General features: G+C 36.4%; 1 protein-coding gene across 1 annotated transcript in view; it reads left to right on the plus strand.

Annotated features, from left to right (window-relative positions):
* LOC135224863 (uncharacterized) overlaps window positions 1-11,132 on the plus strand; it is a 275,908-nt gene that overhangs the window by 155,065 nt on the left and 109,711 nt on the right.

An 11,132-nucleotide genomic window follows, 5' to 3' on the forward strand; every position in this document is an offset into this window, starting at 1 on the left:
TTGGTGATATCATTAAAATTAAAAATATATAAATAAATAAACTTGTAAACGACAAGTAAGACGTCCAGTGAAAGAGTGGTTGAAAAACTAATTAAATACTCACATGGGAATTTGTTAAGAGTTTAAATTTGGTCCCAAGGGCTTTCACAATGTTTACTGAATATTTTAAGAATGAAGGAAGAGTTCCACGGAAAGATAATTAGTCCGTAATAGTTTGCTTTTACGACAAAGTTGACAAATATAGGCCTAATGTTTTTTTCAATTTCAATAAAAGCGGTTAATACTGATTTGTTTTCAGTTTAAGACTGACTTCATGACGTGTTACAATGAATGAAATCCTTAGTTTACTACTGTCTTCCTGTGTTTTCATTAGTGTGTTGATTAGTCTAATTTCATCTCAAAAAAAAACGAAACTTATGTGGGATATAAGCAATGAATAAACTTACACAGTCCAACATTATTGATTTCATTTCATCAGAAAAGTATACATGATGCATAATTATGAATAGATGAATACGCATAGGCCTATTCTTGTTTTACATTGTCATAAATATTTATTCTCATTGAAAAACTGACTTGCATATATGGTTTATAACCACAAATAAACATAGATAGGCTTAATCTGTTACAATAGCCTTTGGATTTTACTACCCAAAGCAAAGTCTCATTCATATAGAATGTTCAATGAAATCTACAAGACTTTAGGAATGATGCTGCCACTTTCAGCTGTCATTATACACAAGTGTTTGTTTTTTCTGTGGAAAAAAAAATTATAAAATCTATATTTATTCTTTGACAGCTGTATCAATTATTCAAAACACAAGTAAATCCAATGTACCATCAATTTAGGTTTAAATGCTTTAAATTTAATAAAACCCCACTCAATGTTCTTGACTGGTAGGCTACGTGTTATCTGTCCACGGACAGCGAACTGAGCCACAAAAGTTGCATCCACCACATTAAAATTGCAATGCGCATATGCAGTTATTTGGCCTGAGGCTCACGGATTGGGAGGAGCTATTTACTCAGTCTGACCTGCATAGGCCAGAAAAAACTGTGCAGGTTGTCCACACTAATATTCAGTTATAACTGCACAGGCCAACTGTGCAGCAGGCATAAATGAACATTAGTGGTGGGCTTTAAGAAGAATCTACAAATTGTGACCCTTCAAGCTCATGGTGAGGATGACAATGGCAAGAGCAAGTTTGTTGTAGTCATAAGATACATCAAAGAAAGTATAGCAGTGACAATCAACCCTGAGAGCCAGTAAAGGCCAACAAATCTCCTTTGGACTCTTGAGTTTTGACCTTTGAAGAAGAGGACATAGGCATTTCTCTTTTTTTCTCTCTGCTTTCCTCACACACACACACACTATATATATATATATACATACATACATTATATATATTGTACCCTGATGAGGTACTGCTGCTTTTCATTTTTCCTGCTGGCTCTTGATATGTATATATATATATATATATACTATATTATATATATATATATATATATACATATATATATATATATATATATATACTATATATATATATATATATATATGTGTGTATATATATATGTGTGTATATATATATATATATATATATATATATATATACATATATATATATATATATATATATATATATATATACATATATATATATATATATATCAGCATGAAGGTGGACTATTAGAAACGTTGCAATTCATTACAATTCTTTATTTCCTACGTTCGTAATATCATTATTACATCTTCAGGGAATCTGTTAAACAATAAATAAAATTAATTTAAAATTACTTAAAAATTACTTTAAAAATTACTCTAAAACTTAACATTTGTAAATTACAACACAATTAAAAAACATACAGAAACAAAAAAAAAAAAAAAAAATAAAAATAAAAAGACCAAAGACCGACATAACCAACCTTGTGCCGAGAAGGCAAGAGACAGAATGACAGAACAAATAAAAGTTAGCTCAGGTACAGTTGTGTGGAGGAGGTCTGGGTATTTAACTGGGGAACCAGTTGTTTAATAAATAATGACTCCAGGATAGGCAGTTTCATATGCATTGTTCGCTTGGCCTATGACTTGGAAATGACTTCTTTCTATATATATTTTACAATTTTTCGAATGGTTTCTTATATTAGAGTGTTCGGGATTGGAGAGCCTACAGCCAGTACGGAAACTTAATCCCCGATGAGAGTCGATTCTGACCCGCAGTAACCTCCCTCGTGGATCCGACATATGTCCCAGAGTTCACTTAGGGCAAGTATACTTATAGACCACGTTGGAGGTCAAGAGAGGGTCCAATCGATCTTTATATCTGAAAAAGGAACCGATTGTTAGCGGGTTTATTGGAATTAATTTTAGATTAATGGCACCATAATGTTTATGAATAATTTGTGCAAACTTTTTCCGAAAGGAGTCATCATGTAAGAACGGGAATTTGGCATAAAAAAAAAAAGCTAATTTTGGTACTGTACATGGTTTGGCGACATTAGCGAATTGTTTGTTAAGAAACAAACGGAGCTTTTTATAAAACAAAGTCTGTGGGAAGCAATTATCCCTAAAATATCCAGAAAGGAAACTAATTTCTTGGTGGAAGGATTGCCAGTTCGATGTAATAAAAAATGCCCTGTGGAGGAGAGTAAAAATAGAGTTTAGTTTAAAATCATAAAAACAAGAACTATAGTAATTGGATCCTAGACCAGTAAAAGTTGCTTTCTAAAAAAACAGAATGTACTAAAAGAGCCATTATCCACAGTTGGACAAAGAACGTCTAAGAAAGGTAATTGATCGTTCACCTCTTTTTCCACGGTAAAATTAATGTTTACTATGTTTAGTATTAACATATGCTAAAAAAGGAGTCAATATCACAGTCATTTTTAAATAAGGCGAAGGTGTCATCAATATACCTACCATAAAAGAGTGGGTGGAACCTGAGTGGCAGTCATCTAACATGCGTTCTTCCAGCGAGCACATGAAGATGTTGGCAAAAGTGGGACCCAAGGGAGAGCCCATGGCTACACCGTCTGTTTGCTTATAAAGTTTGCCGTCAAAAACAAAGGCAGTGTCCCGCACTGCTAGTTCTAAAAGGGTTTTAAAAAACGAACGATTGAAATTATTAAAAAACAGAATCTGGCTCAGGAAAAAGTTTGTTTAAGATAATATCGATAGTTTCTTCCACAGGGACATTAGTAAATAGAGATTCAACATCTAAACTGGCCATTTCAAATCAGCGTCCTGTAAAAACTTTATCCTTAAAAGAGTAAGAGTTACTGAAAGTAAAAATCATTTTTGGTCAGCGGTTTTTAAAACAAAAAAGGTACCAAATATTTAGCTAGCTTATAATTAGGTGTATTATATGATGCCAAAATTGGTTCTCATTGGTGTATTAGGCTTGTGTATTTTTGGGAGACCATATAAAAACTCCAAAGGATGATCCAGTGACAAACAAGTCCTGGTATGTGTTATCCATCTATGATTTTCTCTTCTTTAGAAGACGTAAAAATCTGTTTATTTTGTCTTCAGTTACTGTGATATTGTAAAAATCGGGTGCTCCAATTTCAGTGAACTTACCTTGGTCTCTTAAGATAGTCAACATTTTTCTTTATAGTCGGTTGCATCTAACAAAACAGTCCCTTCCCTTTGTCGGGTCTGGTAATAACTAGATCCTTTCTACTTGCCAGCTGTTTAAGGATGTGATGATCTTCCTTTTAAAGAATGGAGTCCAGCGCGTTTTAAACTTTCTAAATGCACCCTGGGACAGTTCGAAGAGTTGTTTCTGAAGGTCGCTTTTGTTACGTTAAACGGTAATGCTGTCAGCCTGTGGAAAATCGACTCTATGGGGAGAAAAAACTTGATATAATTAGGTCTGAAATTAGGTAGGCAAACTCCAACCCGAGAGATAAAAGAAAACTCTTCACGTTTAGAACACATGTTTTGATAAATTAAAAACAGTCACTCTTTCTTTAGCAAAATTTGGAATAATAATACCCAAACCTCTCAACTTCCTGAAATGTCTTTCTTGTACGAGCGAAGTATAATCACTTAAAGATTTTGTTAAACAGTTCTTAAAAATAATACTATCTATAACAAAAGAAAGAGAATTCAACACTTCAACCTTTAGCTTGTTTAAACATGATCGTTATGTTTATCAATAGCTCTTTGTTTATTACCTATTTCTATATTAAGCAGAGAGTGGTAGCGTCTTTGTAAAAATGCGATTGGTATAAAGAAGATGTTTATACAATTTAAATTTCACAAAATTCGGAACAATTCCGTTACATTGACAATACTGCAAAAAACCTAAATCAAGTTTTGCTTTTCCAATTTCTTGTAGGATTTGCTAAAGAAAGAGTGACTGTTTTTAATTTTATCAAAACATGTGTTATCTAAACGTGAAGAGTTTCTTTATCTCTCGGGTTGGAGTTTTGCCTACCTAATTTCAGACCTAATTATATCAAGTTTTTTTCTCCCCCCATAGAGTCGATTTTTTCCACAGGCTGACAGCATTACCGTTTAACGTAAACAAAAGCGACCTTCAGAAACAACTCTTCGAACTGTCCCAGGGTGCATTTAGAAAGTTTAAAACGCGCTGGACTCCATTCTTTAAAAAGAAGATCATCACATCTTAAACAGCTGGCAAGTAGAAAGGATCTAGTTATTACCAGACCCGACAAAGGGAAGGGAACTGTTTTGTTAGATGCAACCGACTATAAAGAAAAAATGTTGACTATCTTAAGAGACCAAGGTAAGTTCACTGAAATTGGAGCACCCGATTTTTACAAATATCACAGTAACTGAAGACAAAATAAACAGATTTTTACGTTCTTCTAAAGGAAGAGAAAACAAGATGATAACACATAAGGACTTGTTTGACTGGGATCATCCTTGGAGTTTTATATGGTCTCCCAAAAATACACAAGCTAATACACCAATGAGACCAATTTTGGCATCATATAATACACCTAATATAAGCTAGCCTAAATATTTTGGTACCTTTTTTAGAAACCGTCTGACCAAAAATGATTTTTACTTTCAGTAACTCTTACTCTTTTAAGGATAAAGTTTTATTACAGGACGCTGATTTGAAAATGGCCAGTTTAGATGTTGAATCTCTATTTACTAATGTCCCTGTGGAAGAAACTATCGCTATTATCTTAAACAAACTTTTTCTGAGCCAGATTCTGTTTTTAATAATTTCAATCGTTCGTTTTTTAAAACCCTTTTTTTGTTTTAGAACTAGCAGTGCGGGACACTGCTTTGTTTTTGACGGCAAACTTTATAAGCAAACAGACGGTGTAGCCATGGGCTCTCCCTGGGGTCCACTTTTGCCAACATCTTCATGTGGCTGCTGGAAGAACGCATGTTAGATGACTGCCCACTCAGGTTCCACCCCCACTCTTTTATGGTAGGTATATGATGACACCTTCGCCTTATTTAAAAATGACTGTGATATTGACTCCTTTTTAGCATATGTTAATACTAAACATAGTAACATTAATTTTACCGTGGAAAAAAGAGGTGAACGATCAATTACCTTTCTTAGACGTTCTTGTCACTAGGGATAATGGCGCTTTTTAGTAACATCTGTTTTTAGAAAGAAAAAACTTTTACTGGTCTAGGATCCATTACTATAGTTCTTGTTTTTATGGATTTTAAACTAAACTCTATTTATTTTTACTCTCCTCCACAGGGCATTTTTTTATACATCGAACTGGCAATCCTTCCACCAAGAAATAGTGTCCTTTCTGGATATTTTAGGGATAATTGCTTCCCACAGACATTTGTTTATAAAAAGCTCCGTTTGTTTCTTAACAAACAATTCGCTAATGTCGCCAACCATGTACAGTACCAAAAATTAGCTTTTTATGCCAAATTCCCGTTCTTACATGATGACTCCTTTTCGGAAAAAGTTTGCACAAATTATTCATAAACATTATGGTGCATTAATCTAAAATTAATTCCAATAAACCCCGCTGACAATCGGTTCTTTTTCAGATATAAAGATCGATTGGACCCTCTCTTGACCTCCAACGTGGTCTATAAAGTATACTTGCCCTAAGTGTAACTCTGGGACATATGTCGGATCCACGAGGAGGTTACTGCGGGTCAGAATCGACTCTCATCGGGGATTAAGTTTCCGTACTGGCTGTAGGCTCTCCAATCCCGAACACTCTAATATAAGAAACCATTCGAAAAATTGTAAAATATATATAGAAAGAAGTCATTTCCAAGTCATAGGCCAAGCGAACAATGCATATGAACTGACCTATCCTGGGAGTCATTATTTATTAAAACAACTGGTTCCCAGTTAAATACCCAGACCTCCTCCACACAACTGTACCTGAGCTAACTTTTATTTGTTCTGTCATTCTGTCTCTTGCCTTCTCGGCACAAGGTTGGTTAGCGGTCTTTGTCTTTTTATTTTTATTTTTTTTTTTTTTTGTTTCTGTATGTTTTTTAATTGTGTTGTAATTTACAAATGTTGAATTTTAGAGTAATTTTTAAAGTAATTTTTAAGTAATTTTTTTTAAATTATTTTATTTGATTGTTTAACAGATTCCCTGAAGATGTAATAATGATATTACGAAACGTAGGAAATAAAGAATTGTAATGAATTGCAACGTTTCTAATAGTCCACCTTCATGCTGATGTGTCCTACTGGCCGTCGCCTTTCTCTGAATGAAAGTGTGGTTGATTTTTGTGGTTGGAGTGTGCGAGAATTGGTTGAAAGTCAGGTGTCTGAAGCTTGGATTAGTCAGATCAAGGCTTGTGTGAAGGTGAGAGCAACGAGTTCCCGAGTTCTGTGCATCTGTCAAAGACGCGTTCTTCATTGAGGATGACGTCTTGTTGTGTAAATATGAAAAAAGGCCCGGAGATGTCCGACCCGAGTCGTTCTTCCTCGAGCCTTAGTAGAGAGAGCCATTCACATGATTCATGTCAGCCCTTATGCTGGGCATGTAGGTATCGAAAGATCTCTTAGAAGAGCCCGTGAACATTTCTTTTGGGTTGGCATGCGTAGGGACATAACTATTTGATTTGTAAGTATTGTCATGTATGCAACATGATGAAAAAGCACAGAACGGTGATTCCGAAGGCCCGATTATGGCCTGTGGTGCCGGTGAAGTGGGATAGAGTGCATATGGATGTGGTAGGACCACTACCTTCAGTGCAAGGACAACCTAGATATATTTGTGTATTTGTGGACGCGTTCACGCGTTTCACACATGTGTGCGCAATGATGACAAATCGGCAAGGAAGTGGGCTAAAGCGTTGCATTCCCTAGTAAATCGGTTTGGGTGTCCCAGAATACTAGTGTCGGACAACGGCCGTGAGTTCGTAAATGAACTAATTCGCGAGTTTACGGCCCTCTTACAAGTAGATCACGTTACCATCGCGGCTTATCGGCCGTCTGCTAACGGACTCGTTGAGTCTCACAACAGAGAGGTAGGCAACATCTTAAAATATCTCATCGGGGATAATCCGACTTCCTGGCCGTCTCTGTTGCAGACGGCTGAGATGGCTATTAATGCCGCATATAACCAGCTCGATTAGGGACACACCCTTCTTTTTGATGTATGGACAAGACATCCGACTGCCGTATTCGGTGGTCTTGGACCCTCAACAGATGCCCCTTTATACGGTGGAACAGTACCGGGTGTGGTTTTGTAACGCGACCCGACGTGTGTTCCAAAGCTACGCAACGTCTGCTGTTGAGGGCAAACGAAAAGTACCGCTTGCGGTACGACAGACGGTTCCGAGCTCACGATTCCCCAATACAGGTTGGAGATCGAATCTACTTGAAGAAAATGCAACTGTCGAAACACAAGCTCGAACCGTCTATATGAGGGGACCGTATCGTGTGAAGGAGATCAAGCACTCCTCTGCTGTGATTCAGCATATTCGCACAGGGGCTGTGAGCGAGCACCACCTGTCGCACTTACGTCCAGTGCTCGAGGACAGCGTAGTGTTTTACACCAATAAACCAGTACCCCCGTACCCGGGGTTGGCCGGGTACCTGGGAGACGAGCCAGAAAAAAGAAAAAAAATACCGGAGCGCAAGTGGGCGCCCCACCGAGAGCACAAGACTGAGCTCCCGAGCCTATGTCATAAGTAAATGCTATTTCAAAGTAAATGAAAGGGGTCAGTGAACAGAGTTTGTAAATGCCAACCCACGTCTTTGCCTAGGATCCAGAATCATGCCAGTGTTATTTTTTTTTAACTTTATTTCTTGTTGTCTCGATCAGATTGTCATTGTCACGAATTATGTTTGTTTGATATAACTTGTCCAAATTATTTTCAGAACAAATGTATTACCCTGTGGATCATATTCTTATGTGTAGAAATTTGTTTTGATGTGGTTATGTTGCTTATGTACGTTATTTTATTATTTTGATCTATCGTTTTTTATTTGTGTTAAATTTGTCGCAACACCGATTCCATCCTATTTTATCTTTCATAAATTACACTAATGCTTGTAAAGTTTTTTTTATTTCACAGATGATGAAATTTTTGTTTGTTTGTGCCTGGATTTCATTTATTTCTATGGTTCTTAGTTATTTTTTTATTTTTTTTATGTGATAGTAGTAAATGCACATTGATGTTCCAGAAGATTTTTTTTTATTTTCGTAAAATTCCATTGCATTATTTTTTTGTTCTGTGTATGTTTAATTATGTTTTGTTATTTTGAAGAAATTTAATAGATTAACGTGATACAATGTCATTAAAAAATGGATGCCATGTGTCGTGATTGCCAAGGGCAGTGGCTGAATGTGTAAAATTTTCTGTCTTTTGTTTTCACCATTTTGTTTTGATTATGAACCTGAAGTTATTGAATGATTTCTTTTTTTTGGTTTTGTTCTGTTCCAGGGCAAGAGTGATTGTTATTAGTTAATTTTTTTTTTAAAAGATCTTATGATGTTGTAAGACGTGTTCAATTTACTTGTAACCTTTGGTTTGTACACACGTCAAATGGCCCCCTTTAAGATAGTTAATTTGAATTTAGATAAATCAGTACCTTGAGAAAAGAGACTCGAGATGGGACAAGGCAGAGACTATAGCTTTGCGAGGACGCAAAGGAGTTTGGGGAGGGAGTGATAAGCCATTCTAGAGGGCTTATAAACAACTTCCCTAGAATATCGGAACATCTTACAAGACGCCATGAGGTCGTTAACGGTCATTCTCTCTCAGATGAAGAAAGCGTCACCAACATCCCCCAAAAAGTCCGTTGGGCATGGCGTCCCTTATAGGGGCACTCATTGGCCAAATAGACCTAAGGACAGGTGCCAGACCCAATCATGGCCTAGAAGCAATATATCGGGGGTTTCTGGGGGGTATTGAGGAGAGAGGAAACCAAGCCGTCTCCTTGAGGGTCAGGCAGTTAAGCGTCGGTCAAGAGAAGGGAAAGACGCACTTTCCCCTCGTGCCCTCTGCCGGTTTCCGCTCGGTCTCAATCCCGCCGGTACTATAGATATTAAGTTCATTTCACTCGGGCCCTTGTTGTAAATTCATTAGATATAAGACCGGTGTTAAATTAATCACTGAGCGTTTGATTTACGCATGACCCACAGTAACTTAAGAATCCCACGCGACCCAGGTCGGGGTCATATATATATATATATATATATATATATACTATATATATATTATATATACATACATACATTATATATATTGTACCCTTGGTGATGAGGTACTGCTGCTTTTCATTTTTCCTGCTGGCTCTTAATATATATATTATATATTATATATATAATATATAATTATATTATATATATATATATATATAGATTACTATACACGTATTATATGATTTTATTAATCTATTAATAATATCTATAATATTATATAATTTATATATATACTTTCTGTATGTATATATATATATATATATATATATATATATATATATATATATATATATATATCTTACAAGTGTGTAATGTGTTAGTGAATTACATATTATGTCTTGCTTGGAGACAGATTGAGCTGTAGAGGCAGCCTTCTTGAATGAAGGAATCTGATACGTAAACATTTTAATCTGGAGGCTCCTCGTCCTGTCGTCAAGGTAGTTTGGGGTGTCTCGAGTATGTACATTTGTTTGTACGGATGTTACAGGTTTAATCGACCAAGGCACTTGCGAGAGGCACATTCCTTTTGTGAGAAGAAAGAGGTCGGTTTGGTAAACGCCAGGTGTCGGGAGAAAAACCCCATCTTAAAGGTATGGCACATATTTTGTAGGACTTAGAAAACCGTTGCCTTTGAAAAGAGAGAGAAGTGTGTGATACATTCTTTTATTTAATATTACTTTTGAAAAGAGTGATGTGTGAAGCATATCTTTTATCCAATATTATCTTATGCATCTTTATTACAGATGGGTTCTATTCCATGATATTAGAGACGGGATTCTCTATCCTGACTAATACAATGAAACGATTGACATCTGAGTCTGGAGTGTATTCTTAGCAGGAGAGTAGAATGATAACTTACTAGTTTTCTTTGTGGGCAGACTTGGGCTTTTACTATGACTTATTAATTATTTTGTTCTATTTTATATTCATCTGCTTTGGGTAATAAATAGTATATTTTTGTATTTACGTGATCTTAACCCTTTAACGCTGATTGGACGTATTAAACATCTAGTAAAATTGTCTGTCGTATGCCGATTGGACGTATGGTACGTCGACGAAAAAAAGTTTTTTTTTTTAAGATTCGTGGAAAAAATAGTTATAGGCCTACTAGGTGAAAAACTTGAATCATTCTTTGGAATCAAAGTCTGGGGGGATGCCGGGAGTTCACGGACCAAGCTGTTGTTTTGTTTACAAGCGTGACCCAGGTGCGCATGCACGAAAATGCCTCCGTTCTCGCCATCAGCAGCATACAGCGACGCGTCATCCGAGAGCGATCTTTTGCCGCAATCATGTTTTGCCGAACTTTTGCGAGAGTTTGAGTATTTGTGGGGGTACAAGACGTACATAGAGATGTCTCAATGTCGTATGGAGCGCGAAAGGCGCATTTTACCCCTCGGGAGGGATCGAGTGAGACGTATTTTGGACTTGGATGCTGGCAAGGGACCAAGTACCCAAGATGAACCTCTAGCGCCTCGGCCTCGTATGGGACGAAAGTG

This window comes from Macrobrachium nipponense, chromosome 12 (assembly GCF_015104395.2).
Source record: "Macrobrachium nipponense isolate FS-2020 chromosome 12, ASM1510439v2, whole genome shotgun sequence".
NCBI lineage: Eukaryota > Metazoa > Arthropoda > Malacostraca > Decapoda > Palaemonidae > Macrobrachium > Macrobrachium nipponense.